Raw genomic sequence first — 13,025 nt, forward strand, 5'->3', positions numbered from 1 at the left:
AAAACACTTCTGGTATGTCCCGTTCTTAAATTATTATAAATTTGTCTGGAAGATAATCTTTGTTATCCCCTAGGCCTTTTCAGCCCTACATTTATGTGTTTCTCCAAGTGACTAACGTATGTTCCCTTTTTCACATGAATATTTTTTTTATTTTCGCTTTCGCTAGTTGTGTTATTAACACTATTCTCCCCTTGTCAGGAACTACCCGTATCTATTTGAAAGCTGAAGTGGGCCAACTCATGTTCAAAATCTAGTTTGAGGGCATGTTGTGTACTAGCTGCTGCATGTAGTAACAACTGGGAAGCGCATTTTGTACGTTCCAGAACATATGAGTGATAAAATGGCTGTTATTAAATTCCATGGACACAATATATTAATGAATTAACTGAACTTTGATCTCCTGTTCCTTAAGATTGCCAGACGCACTGAACTCTTTGTTAATTTCTGCTTGGTAAAATCTACAATTTTTTATTCTGCCATCAAAATTTGAGAAGGATGTTTCCATATTTCAGTTCTGCAGTAAACACAAATCTTCTTTTATCTACAAATAACAAATCAGAAGAAAAATGTATCAATAATGAAACGGTGTGTCTAGTGTCTAATAGTACAGGGAAAATTTTATGGCTTCGGGCAAGTCTCTCAGATAGAGTTATTTATTGAAAAAGGGTGTTTGCGGTTTTTTTCATTGAAAATAACCTTTTGTTCCATTTTTAAATATCACGTTTGTCAGACAATTTTTTAGTAAATTTTCCTCGTATTTTTTTTTCATTTCAAAATATCAAATAAAAAATGCTTACTATTTTTGTGTGTAGACATCAAATGTATTTCAACCACCATTTTCCTTCTACCCATCCAACGAGGCGCAATATCAAACGACAGATGGCGTAATCTTTGGCTCTTTTTTCTTCTGGTTGGGTTTTTTACCGGAGGAAGGATATGAAATTCTTCAAATCCTGTCGCGCCGTCATGGGAGAACATTCTAGTTTATAGGCCTCACCAATTTAGAAAGGCTATACATTGCATAATTATTCATGGCCATGTTGGTTATGGTTATGATGGTTCTTTTTGTCAAGGCAGTATTCGATCGAATTAGTTTCGGTCATCTTAAAAACTATCATGTCTAATGCGTCGATTGAATCTTGGATTGAGACCTGAGTTCGACTCTTGTCCTCACGTCAAAGAACAAAAGAAGTCTATAAAAAATACAAGAAGACCTCAACATTTCCAAAGAAGAAAATTATACTTGTGCTATCATTGAAAATGTAGAAGTATTTCAGAAACATATCAATGTAAATTTACAAACTGACAATTGCATCAGGAATTCTAATTTGTTAAATAACAAAGAAAAACAAACTTTTGTATTAAATTCAATATTTAACAAAAATCTACTTTACTTTCACTTCTATATCGATCTCTGTTCGGTTTATAAATATGCCACACACAACAGAATCTGTCTATAGAGAAATTCACAGCATTTACACGAGCCAAAAAATTCAATCGTTGCATTGACTGTAACAGGTGTTTGGGGAATTTTCAACATCCTTCCAAAAAAGCCGAAAACTGTGTGGAGGGCATCAGGTTAGGCATATTGAAAAACGTAATGCAACGCACATAAGTATGCCATTGCTTCAGCACAACAGCTAACTTTAATCTGTATGGCTACAGTTTCGTCTTTGAGGAAAAATGTGTTTTCTTCTAGAACGATTACTGGTTGATTCATTTTCGCATCCTGCTTTGTCTTCTCACACAAACATTTCCGGAGCTTCAAACGATGAAGTGGTTCCTTGTTTGACTTTTTTAGTTGGGATCGACGAAACGTTTGACTTTTTTTTAACTTAATTGAGCGTGCGATTCTCCGAAATCTGTTAACTTTAATTGGTTCTTTTGCTTTGCTGACTAAACCTTAGGACTTTTGAGATGACCATGGACATTTGACTTTCTGTGGAGATATTCAAGTCCTTTAAATTTTTGTAATTTTGCTTCGCGTTTCAAATGACTTTCCGTTTCCATTGCATTTCTAATCGCGTTAACTAGTTGCCTTTTAAGCTGTTTAAAGTAATCCGTTTCTAGTCTTTATAAATTCAGATTGGGATAGTTGTAAAAGGAAACATCCACGTTGTAGTCAAAAGCCTAAACATGTTTTGACGTTCACATGTTCAAGACTAATAAAATAGACTAATTAAATGCCATATACTTTCTTTCATTAACTTTTCCCTGCGGGGGTTGTCCAACGTACGGGCCCTGTCATACGGGCCCTGCCAGACGGGCCTAAATTTAGCGATGTACGGGGCAAATTTCAATAAATGAATAAATATACAAAAAAAATGTCGAAAGCGTACACAGAACTAATGATCCTGCTCGATGCTGATCAAAAAGATACAGTCAGAGAGCGGTTACATCACTACTAGTCATCAGTCATAACCAGTAGCTAAAATGAGACGAGAAACGAACACAAAATACGAGACAAAATATGAATGAAAAATAATTGCCATTCGGGGTTTAATCCGATCGCTCATCTTCCTTAGCTCCGCTTATTGCTCTGAGGTCAGCTTTTGAAAACTTTTGTGTTATTTTTCCAAGTTCCTCCAGCAATTGGAGAGAAGAAAGTGGATGGTCGGCACGATTATAGTTGTCCCAAAGAGTTGTCAGATGACTCTGCTTGGACACAGCAACTTTATTTAGTCTCCGCAATGCCTGTTTTTAGAAAAGAGTTTTGCCTTCATGGAAATTTTGTCGGCCTCGGTCTTCATCTTAATTTGGAAGGTGATGAGGTTTATAGAAAATAGAACCGCCTCATAATCTTTCTTCCTCTTCCCGGACATGAGAACTGTAAGAAGAGGGACCTGAGCATATGATAACCGTGGATAAGTGTGATAAATAGTATTAATAACATTTATTTACCTACTTCGTAAAGGTACCGTGCCGGGTGAAGGCATGGATACCAAACACCTGGTCGAAAAGTTTTGGTGTTATAAAAAATGTCCCATCGCCATACCATCTCTTGACATTGCTAAGAAGGGAGAGGCTAAGAGATGAAGAGAAACTAAGCATGAAGTATATGTCGTCTACATCTGCTGTATTCAATCCAACTTCCGTACCGAATCTTTCAAAGACACGAACACCATAATCCACGATCTTCGAAAGGAAGTTCCTTCTAAGACCACCACCGTCCATCCCAACTTCTCCACTGAAAAAAACAAAAAGAGGTCTTTTCACTTTGGATCTGAAAATAATATTTTCAAATTACTAAAACAAACATAGAGAATATTAGCAACAAAAAAAACCTACATGAAGATGGGACATTTCGACAAACGAATCGCATCATCAATGTAGCTGGCTCTCAACACAGTAACGAAGTTCCCGAATTCCTCCCTATTCACATAGGTTATTTCATCGGTGGCAGTACAAAATTTAATCTATGTGTAAGCATTTTCTTGAGACCATTTGCGTTCAAAACAGCAGGTAATTGTTGTTTATGATCAACCTTTTCTGTCTCGATAATAGAATCATTCCGACACATTTCCTTGTATGCTCTTCAATCTCCTCAATATCTATGATCTCACAAAACTTAGCACAGGATTCGAAACTAAACTCATCCATTTCTTGTCCATCCGATTCTTCGCTTTCGAGATCTTTCTCCACTATTGCAATATTTTTTTGCAACTGCAATAAATAAATATTCTGAGCCCACAACGATTTCAACCATCTCCTATCTACCACATCTGCAATCTTTTAGACCTACACTTGAGCGCACAGAAAAAAAATCTCGTCAAAACCTTACAATTCAAAAAAAAATTAATCTTTACCCCCATCATTTAACGAATCTTCCCAACCTTAGGTTGCTATTTGACCGCATGGTATTGGAGATCTTAACGCAAATGTTTTTTTTTCACAATTTTCAAAATGTAATTTAGCTGAAATTTTATTTCCACCGAGATTCAAACTCAAGACCTTTGGTGAGTTACCCCGGGTTGCTATCCAATAGGCAACCGGTTGATCTCGCTCTGGGCAACGGTAGAGGGCGAGACTTCAAGGCTAAGCCGCTGAGGGGGGGGGGGACGCGTTGAAGGCTGAGTCGCTGAAGGGGGAATCGCGCTAGGGAAGAAGAAAATGGCGAAGCATACTAAAATTTGATAATTTTGTAAATTTGCGATAGTTATGAAGAGAAAACGAAATTTGTAAAACATGAATTTTATAGTTAAGACAAAGAGGAATATGTTCATGAAGAAATAAAGACGGAAATTGGTTAACTAACATATGAATAACGAGAAGGCAATCTGTAAATTTCACTCATCATGGTTTGAGCTATGGCTAAGTATACAAAGGGTGACGGAAGCTGTTCCGTTTTTTAATTTATTTCGGAGTTTAATATGAAACCTAGAAATAAAAGGGAGAAATAGGCCCACTTTGAAGGAGAAATAATATAGTATATAGTAGTAACGCATTATTTATTTTTTAAAGTGGGTCTATTTTGTCTGGGCCTATTTCGGCTGGTCCTATATATCCGCCAACCGTTAGCTAGTTATTTAGATGACAGGTCATCCAAGATTAATCAAAACTATAACACCCTACACAAAAAATATTGCTGTATTGAATTTTTTGTCATTTACTTAATCCTAATAAAAATAGGCCCGTATGTCGTCTTTTTTTAGGCCCGTGTGTCGCATGAAAAAAGGCAGGCCCGTATGACGGGGCCCATATGGTGGGGACCGTATTTCGCACATCCTGGTTTGTCATCTTCTGAAAAAAAATTACTTCCCATCCCTAAAGTCCTGCTTACACGAGCTGATTCACACAAGAAGGCATCTGGACGTTTACACTTTTTGAGTCATTTTTTTCCAACCCCAAATGTGTATGTTATCTTTTCCCTCATTACTCCTTTCCATTTGACCCTATATATGTGTTATCAAAAATTTTTTTTTTACGTTTCATCTTTGTTTCCCTTTTCTATGTTTCCAATCTATGTTTTTTTTCTAACTCTTTTCTGTTATCCAATTTTGTTTGGTCTTACATATTCTATGTTTTCCACCAATATCTTCACTTCCCCAAAAATTTGCTTCTGATCAGTGCCTTCTCCTTTCACAATCCGCCTTGCTCCCAAGTTTCCCATTTTTTTCTCTCTTCGTCTTCAGCACACAATGTTCATTTTTCCCATAGAATAGCAAATTCTTCTCCGAGAAAATTTACACAACTGTTCTGTTGCTAAATTAACCTAAAAAGTGAGTGGAATACCTTTCGATTTTCCTATGTGTTGGAGATCCTGTTTGAGGAATCAATAGTGTTTCGTCCTTTAGGTGATATTTTGATCCGCTGCTCTACATCTTAAATAAGACAAGCTGGAAACTAGCTGTTTTTTTGTAAGGGTAAATTCATGAAATCATAATACGATTACATATTTTTAAACAAATTATGTAAATTTTAAATATAGTCAACTCACCATTGACCATCGCTAAAAGGTATGCGTTTGCTGCTGGTCATACCCGCATAGCGTCACGTTTTCTCGGATGGCGTCCTCGCATTTTACAATCGTTTCGTATTTCTTAGACTTATTGAACTTGGACTCCAAACAATGACAGAAAATGTACAAGCTGTCTTTGGATATTCCTCGCGTGAAAAGTTCTGATATAAAAGCATCCTAAAAAAATTTGAATAATTGTTATTAAAAAAAATTACTTTGAGAAAAGCTCATTCATGCTATGTAAATCAACGCAGTCTGACTTACCATGTGTTGGGGAGAAATAGTTAAGCTCGCTGGTTGAGATACGACAATCAAAATTGTGTCCCCAGGCTTGAAGCGAATGATAGCGAAGTCTGTTAAACGGGAGATTGCTTGACTCGGTTCTGGTACTCACGGTTATTTAACAGTCATGGTGCTGATCACCCCAGTCGCGTGCGCTCTAGCAACACTGAGATTACCAACAAATTCCGTTTCAGTTGGGAAACCAGGACGGTTTCTTTTTAAAAAAGGTCCATCATTCCTGTAACCAAAAAAATTGTTATTAGTAATACAAATAAACATTCATTAATCTTAAGATAGGCCATCTATTCTTAAATATTCATCTTCATTATTAATCATCATTCTCATATCTTTTTGATATTCATATTCATTGACATTCATTTTCATTTCGACATTCATTTCATTCATTTTCATTCATCTTTTTTCATATTCTTCATATTTTCATATCATCAATCTTCATATTTAGCTTCATAATTAATCATTATTGATTATTCTTAAGATATTAGATAATATTCACTAACTTTTCTGCTTGCTCGATTGAAGTTCTAAGATCTTGGAACGTATCTTTTGAATGTGTAACAATCAGATTTCCACTAGAGCTTCCTCAGATTTTTTTATAAAGAAACTAATGTGCGGCTACCCCTTTCCGGTTCTACATCAAAGGTTGTGTCCAAAAATGGGTTTTCAACTATTTGTGTCGTTACTGATCTGTTATTTTTACCGCAAGTTCTACATGTATACGTTTCGCAATTTTGTAAAAAAAAGCGACTTGTCGTCCGCAATTACTACAAATTGGACCAGTGCCAAAAGGTAACGGCTTGTTCAGAATCGGGAATGCAAATTGAAGAATTCTGAGTAATCTAAATGATTGTGAAATTTGCTTATGAAATGTAACGGAATTATGCAGTTAGGGCAACAAAAAAAAGGGCTGGAATACTCTGGAATACTTAAAAGAGATATACTGCGGTAATCTAAAAGTGCGCAGATATACGTCAATGCTGCTCGCGGATCAAAACGGACTATTAGCAGCACGTGCAAATAATCTGCCTATGTGTCAACGACTTAAAATGTACGGTGATTACTTTTTAGTTTAACAGTGCAAATTAGAAAATATTTCGGTCGGAATGGAAAAAACAAAGTGCGGACCAGAGCCTAAATTTAAAAACTATACTATAGATCTTATTGCAATTCAAAAGTACGCGACAAGCCAAAATTCGTGCGCAGTTTACGCCAATGCGCACCACTGTGGCCTATAGCCGAACTAAAAATTGTTTTATGCTTGACTACTACCATTGTCCCCATACTTTACCATAGACGGATCGCCAGTTATTTTCCAGTTGACATTTCGTCCGTTGTTTCAGTTACTGCAGCGTAAAACCTTGTTATTAAATAACATGGCTAGACGAGTTTGTTGTATTTGTGGTAAATTCGAAAATAAATCAAGAAAAGGTTCTTTATCTTTTTTTTATTTCCTAAGAAATCTGGATTATTGTGTACAAATGAGATCCAGATAGTGGAAAGACGTTAAATATACTATGATGTATAATACATCTCGATAAACTGAAGCGCCTTTGATCATGTTATGGAAAAGGCGCTATATAAATGCAATACATAATAATAATAATAATAATATCTGTACCATGAAAATGATGTTGATTGGGTTCCGTCCAAAAATTTATCCAACCTTCAACAATATGAAGAATCTGGTATTGAGAATGTGGCTGATTGCAGCTTACAAAGTGACATGTCAATGAATGACTGTGTGATGAATTCCACCTCCGTTAGTAATGAAATCACAACACCAGATAATCTTTTGAATTGCAACTTATCAATTAATGCTAACAGCTTGTGTGAAAATTTTCAACAACTCCATCCATCCAATGTCTCACAACATGAAGAATGTGGTATTGAGAATGTGGCTGATTGCAGCTTACAAAGTGACATGTCAATGAATGACTGTTTGATGAATTCCACCTCCGTTAATAATGAAAACACAGCACCAGATAATCTTTTGAATTCCAACTTATCAATTAATGCTAACAGCTTGTGTGAAAATTTGTTTTCAGAAGAAGAAAACAGTACGTTTTGTTATTTACAATTTCAAGTTTTAGTTAATTAATTTATCTATATTTTTAATTCTCTTTTCACTAGATAAATGTGTTTTTGAAATTCAAAATTTGATTGACATTTAAAAAAAAGTTTGAATTCGAAATCCGGAAAACAATTCATTAAGAGATTTAATAACAGATTTCCAAAAATTGGATTCCATAAGTGAAACAGGTATCATGATATTTTAATTTTTCCTTGGCAAAGTGTAATTTTTAGCATTAATTTCTACAGAATCTGAAATGGTACCAAATTCAGTACCTGGTATTTCATGTTACATTCACTGTGAAGATAGTAATTACGACAAGAATTACAACGACACACAACTGCATTCACTGATTGAAGAATCCAAAAAGCTAAAAGAAACAATTGGTTCTTTGGAGGAAAAACTCAAAAAAGAAAAATTAATCAATAGAATAACCGACAATGACAAAATGACCAAGTTTTATACAGGACTCAAGTCTTGAAAACTGTTCTTAGTAATTTACAAATTACTTTTACCTGGAATTGATCACTGCAGTTTATCTACAAAACGATCACTTCAAACAGAAGAGCAATTTCTTTTAGTCCTGATGAGGCTGCGACTAAACTTATCCTAACAAGACTTAGCTTACCGATTTCATATTTCTCAAACGTCTGTTTCCTCTTATTTAGCAAAATGGATTGATGTAATGTACATTCGTCTATCCAGAAACTTCATGGTTTGGCCAACAAGGAAAGCTTTAAGGAAATCAACGCCAACATATTTTCGAAATAAATTTCCTGGATGCGTGAGCATAATTGATGTTTTCGAAATCCCTTTGTAAAGGTTCAAAAATCTACTAGCTAGGTCTTCAACTTTTTCATTTTACAAGGGCAGGAACACTATTAAATATATAATTTCAGTAACACCTGTTGGGTCTATATCGTACATATCTCAGGGATATGGCGGTAGAAGTACAGATGTGCATATTACTTTGGATAAAAACAAATGTTGTTGTAGTTGATGATGAGAATTTCTTGGATAAGCTCCAAAAAGATGACGTTGTATTGGCCGATCGAGGATTTCTAGTAGAAGAAGAAGTTCGAAAGAGGGGTGCAAGATTGATCACTCCTGCGTTTCTCGGAAGAAGAACACGACTTACACGTAGTGAAGTAAATTATGTCAGAAAAGTTTCAAATGTACGCATTCACGTTGAGAAAGTCATTGGTAAATTGAGACAAACTTTCAGAATTTTGAGAGACAGAGTGCCTGTAAATTTGGTAGGAGGAGACAAAGATAAAATTTATTTTTTTGATAAAATTGTTTTTGTGTGTTGCTGTTTAAGTAACGCAAACCCTAGTGTTGTACCAATTCGCTAATTTTTCCATTAATGTACCAAGTTTCCAATTTCAAAATAAAAAACCTTTATACAGAATTAACGGCTTGTATTCTTTGTAGATAACACTTTCAATTTTTTTCCTCTACTCAGTCCCACGTTATTGGTGATATCTTTTAATACGTTACAAGAGTTATCTACTGCTGTATCACAGGTAACGGAGATACTTTTTGATATAGATCTTTTGGTTGCTTTTCTACTTTCATAAACATTGCTTTTTTAAACTACAGGAGTGCTATTGACATTTTCTTGTGAGATCTTCTTAGGACGGCCTCGAGTTTTTTCCCTGTAACAAGAATTTATATTACAATGAAATAAAGGTTATTGGAATTAAAATTGTATCAGTAACAAGTAGAGATGATGATGGTTGATTTTCTTTGTTACAATAATCTGAAATGTTCAGGCGGTTACCGGTATCGAACAACAATCCATGCTGACTATCTTTCGTTAAAACTAAAACATCAATGTTTTTTGTTCCTTCTTTGTTTTGTTTCTTTGGTTCTGTTGTGAAGTAAATTGGTTTGTTAAATTATACTACTTTGAAAAAGGTGTTTGTAAAGCTTACCAGTGATACCATCTCTGGAAGGAATAACATTTGGTGTTTCACTCTGTGAAATTGCATTACTTTGATGATTTGCACGCAGTAGCTTTAATTGTATTATTTTCATTCTTGCAGTCTCTTTCTTACAAGAGACACACATCCAATTGTTCGGGAATCTAATTGACTTTGTACATGTTTTGTGGTAAACTTTTATCGCACATAACTCACTAGAACAGGTAACAGTTTCACCACTTTTAGTTTGATCTTGGTAGGAACAAATGAACTGATTTGAATTTGGATGGATCAAAGCACTTGTAGTTGAAGATGAGACGGCATTTTCTATTATTTTTGCGGAACTAAATTTTTAAGAAATTAACTCTGGCAAAATGTATGTTAGAAAAAACAATTTTTCTTTTGAAACCATCTTTTGAATCAATTCTTCGTCACGTTTCAAAGTTAGGCGCTCAATTTTTTTTCCACCGTTGAAAACTACAAGTATTCCTGTTCTGCATTCAGCAACGGACATTTGAAGTTGTATCTGGAAGTAGTATTCGTGACTAGTGTCTAGAAATAACTCTTCGGTAGAAATCTTTGTTTTTTAAACATTAGTCTTTAATGTCTTGTCCTTTCAAGCGGTAAGGGCACTTAATTTCAAGTACAAATTTGCCATGACAATCGCAGCGACAGATCCTGTCTGGTGAAGCTGCAAGGAATGGGTGTGATATTGATATAATTTATCCTACAAACTGGCAAATAAAATTGTTATGTAGATTTCGTTGTTTTACGTAATCGCCAAATAGTTTTACGGCACGTGGTTCTTTTTGGTTTCCATACCTTTAAAAAATTAAAAAAGAAATGATTGAAAGTTAGAATTTGTAAAAATTGTTTGACCTCTTTCACCTTGTGTGTGTTTTTTTTTTAGGTTTCACCGTTCTACTTGTTCCCAGAGAATTTCGCTATTTCTGGGTAGCAAAGTTCGATAATGAATTGTTTACTTCCAGGAGTTAAATTTTTGGAAAAATCTAATTTTGTAACGCGACATATCTTTGTTCCAGTTATACGTCCACCACGTTGATTACCCCATTCTTCACAAGTACTTTGATTTCTTGTAACCAATTCAACTGCATCTTGCTCTGCCTTTGTAATACTTAGTAGTTGGAACAGACGTTCACACTCCTCATCAACTACGCTGGCTGATTTGCCTTCTAAATTGCGATCAAATACTGTAGTGAGATGTTTTGGTACTTTGTGGGTCACTGTGGGTGGTGTAAAAGACGAAGCATAGCGATCCATATTTGACAATGTAACTGGAAGAAATTCTAACATTGCCAATTCTTCGTTACACAAATTGAATTCTTCATCAGTAACTGTTAATATTTCTTTTACTGAGAAACTTTTCTTTCGAGGATTGACTGAAGTTAAATCTGCAACTTTTCCAACAGTTACCTAATTTGTAACAAAGAAAAGTATCAGTCTATTATATATATATATTTTTAATTGAATTAGAATTAGTAACTAACAGGTCCTTTCCCTGGTCTATTTCACTTGCAAGGTAGGGATGTAACTGGAATGATAGGCTCTGGATGTACCATTTGAACATTATTGGAAGAGGTAGAATTTTCCTCTTTGGTATGAGCAATTGCTTGCTGAAGTAAAGCACTCACGTGGATGCAACTGCAACCAAGCCTGTGTTATGAAAATATATTTGTACAAAAATATTTTTAGCTATGTTATTCAATCCAAAGTAAGATGATTGACTCACCCAGCTACACAGTCACAGAAAGCGGAAAAAATTTTACCATCACTGAGTAAGGCTGCTTATGGTGTGGCTGGCTTAGCAGATAAAGTTTGTGAATGAGTAATGTGACTTCTGACTTGTGACTTTTTAACAAGCAATCCACCACTCAACCGCACCAAATCCATGGACCCCCCTTTTTTTCCCATTCCGCTATGGGACCTAGAAATCTGAAATCATTCAGGCATATCCAGTTTTTTACTCCGGATTCACCTGTGTTTGCAGAATTTAAATATTTCCTGCCGTTCGGGAGATATTTAATGTTAAAGTTTGAGTTTTTTCAAATTTTAACAATTTTAGGGGGTCTTTGGCATCGCTTTTTGGGTAAATGCTAACCTTTAAAAAAAAAAAATTCAACCAAAAGTTTGCTCGGCCATCCCTTAATACCAATCCAAAAGGAATTTACATTCCGAATTAGATTGGCCGAGTTATTCCCAATCTAGTAAAGTGTAATTTTGACCAGTTTCCCACCCAGCCTAGTCGCCATTTTTTATAACTCTCCCTCGCGTTCCTGGCGGATGACAGCCGAAGCATACGAGTTCTCTACACCTCGGGCTTCATATTGCTGGCCACTAGACTATATGAAAGGGCCCCACAGTATGTCCCCCGGTCTAAAGTGAAGGCCAGGAAAGCGTAGCTTCGTCTGTCATCCGCTAGGAACGCGAGGGAGAGTAATAAGCTCCATAAGATTACATCCAGGATGTATTAGATCCAGTCAGTCATGGAATCAATGAATGGAAAAACGTATTATGAGGTTGGGAAACACTTCAAAGTAAATAGGAGGGGAATGAAGATGACGAAAAACGAGAGTTTCATTTTCTCCGCGTACTGTTTCTGGCCACTGTGATGCTAGGTTGGCACTGTCAACAATCACAGCGGCCCCAATGGCATAAAAAGCCAGAAACAGGACTAATAAATTAAAATTATTGGGGAATTTCACAAAAGAAATGAGACGATAATTACTACCCTATGCGTTCTCTTCAATTTGGCTGTCAGCAAACGTCAATGGGATATGTGGGTGAAGACAAAAGAAAAAAAAAGTTTTGGGAATCCAACAAGACTGTGTGTATCAAACAACGGTTCCACCAACAATGAAAGGCGCTGGCAGTTTAGGGAACCTTGGAAAGTGTGACCAGCGGGTGCTCGCACCTTGAATTGCTTGGTTACGAGGTCACTGCAGCGATTCATGGAATAAAAGAAGAAAATATCAAAAACACAGAAAACATACTGATACACAGCGATTCATGGCCGTCGCGATCAAAACAAAAATAAGAAAAACTCAATTTTGGGTTAAGACTTCGTTCCAAATTACGAAACGGGAATTCAAACACCACAAATAGCCGAAAGAAAAGCAGTTGTTGAATGCAAAAACACCAGGATTACGAACGAATGTGGTTAAAATGGTAATCGTTGCGTTTCCACCACAGAAGTAGCAAAAGGAAACGAATCATTTTCGTGCCAACGTTTTTTTTTCTCCTCATCTTGTCC

General features: G+C 35.8%; 1 long non-coding RNA gene across 3 annotated transcripts; it reads right to left on the minus strand.

Moving 5' to 3' along the window:
• Positions 1-1,342: 1,342 nt before the first annotated feature.
• On the minus strand, positions 1,343-7,152 carry LOC124200772. Of its 3 annotated transcripts, none has more exons than XR_006877381.1 (7): positions 7,047-7,152; positions 5,723-5,978; positions 5,438-5,635; positions 5,233-5,347; positions 3,289-3,372; positions 2,902-3,223; positions 1,343-2,843 (listed from the first exon to the last, which is right to left on the minus strand). It is a non-coding gene; the product is annotated as an uncharacterized LOC124200772 (long non-coding RNA). The 3 variants fall into 3 exon arrangements; XR_006877379.1 differs by having other exon boundaries at positions 2,902-3,025; positions 3,099-3,223; positions 3,289-5,347; XR_006877378.1 differs by having other exon boundaries at positions 3,289-5,347.
• Positions 7,153-13,025: the final 5,873 nt, after the last annotated feature.

Source organism: Daphnia pulex, chromosome 8, assembly GCF_021134715.1.
Source record: "Daphnia pulex isolate KAP4 chromosome 8, ASM2113471v1".
NCBI classification, from domain to species: Eukaryota; Metazoa; Arthropoda; class Branchiopoda; order Diplostraca; family Daphniidae; genus Daphnia; species Daphnia pulex.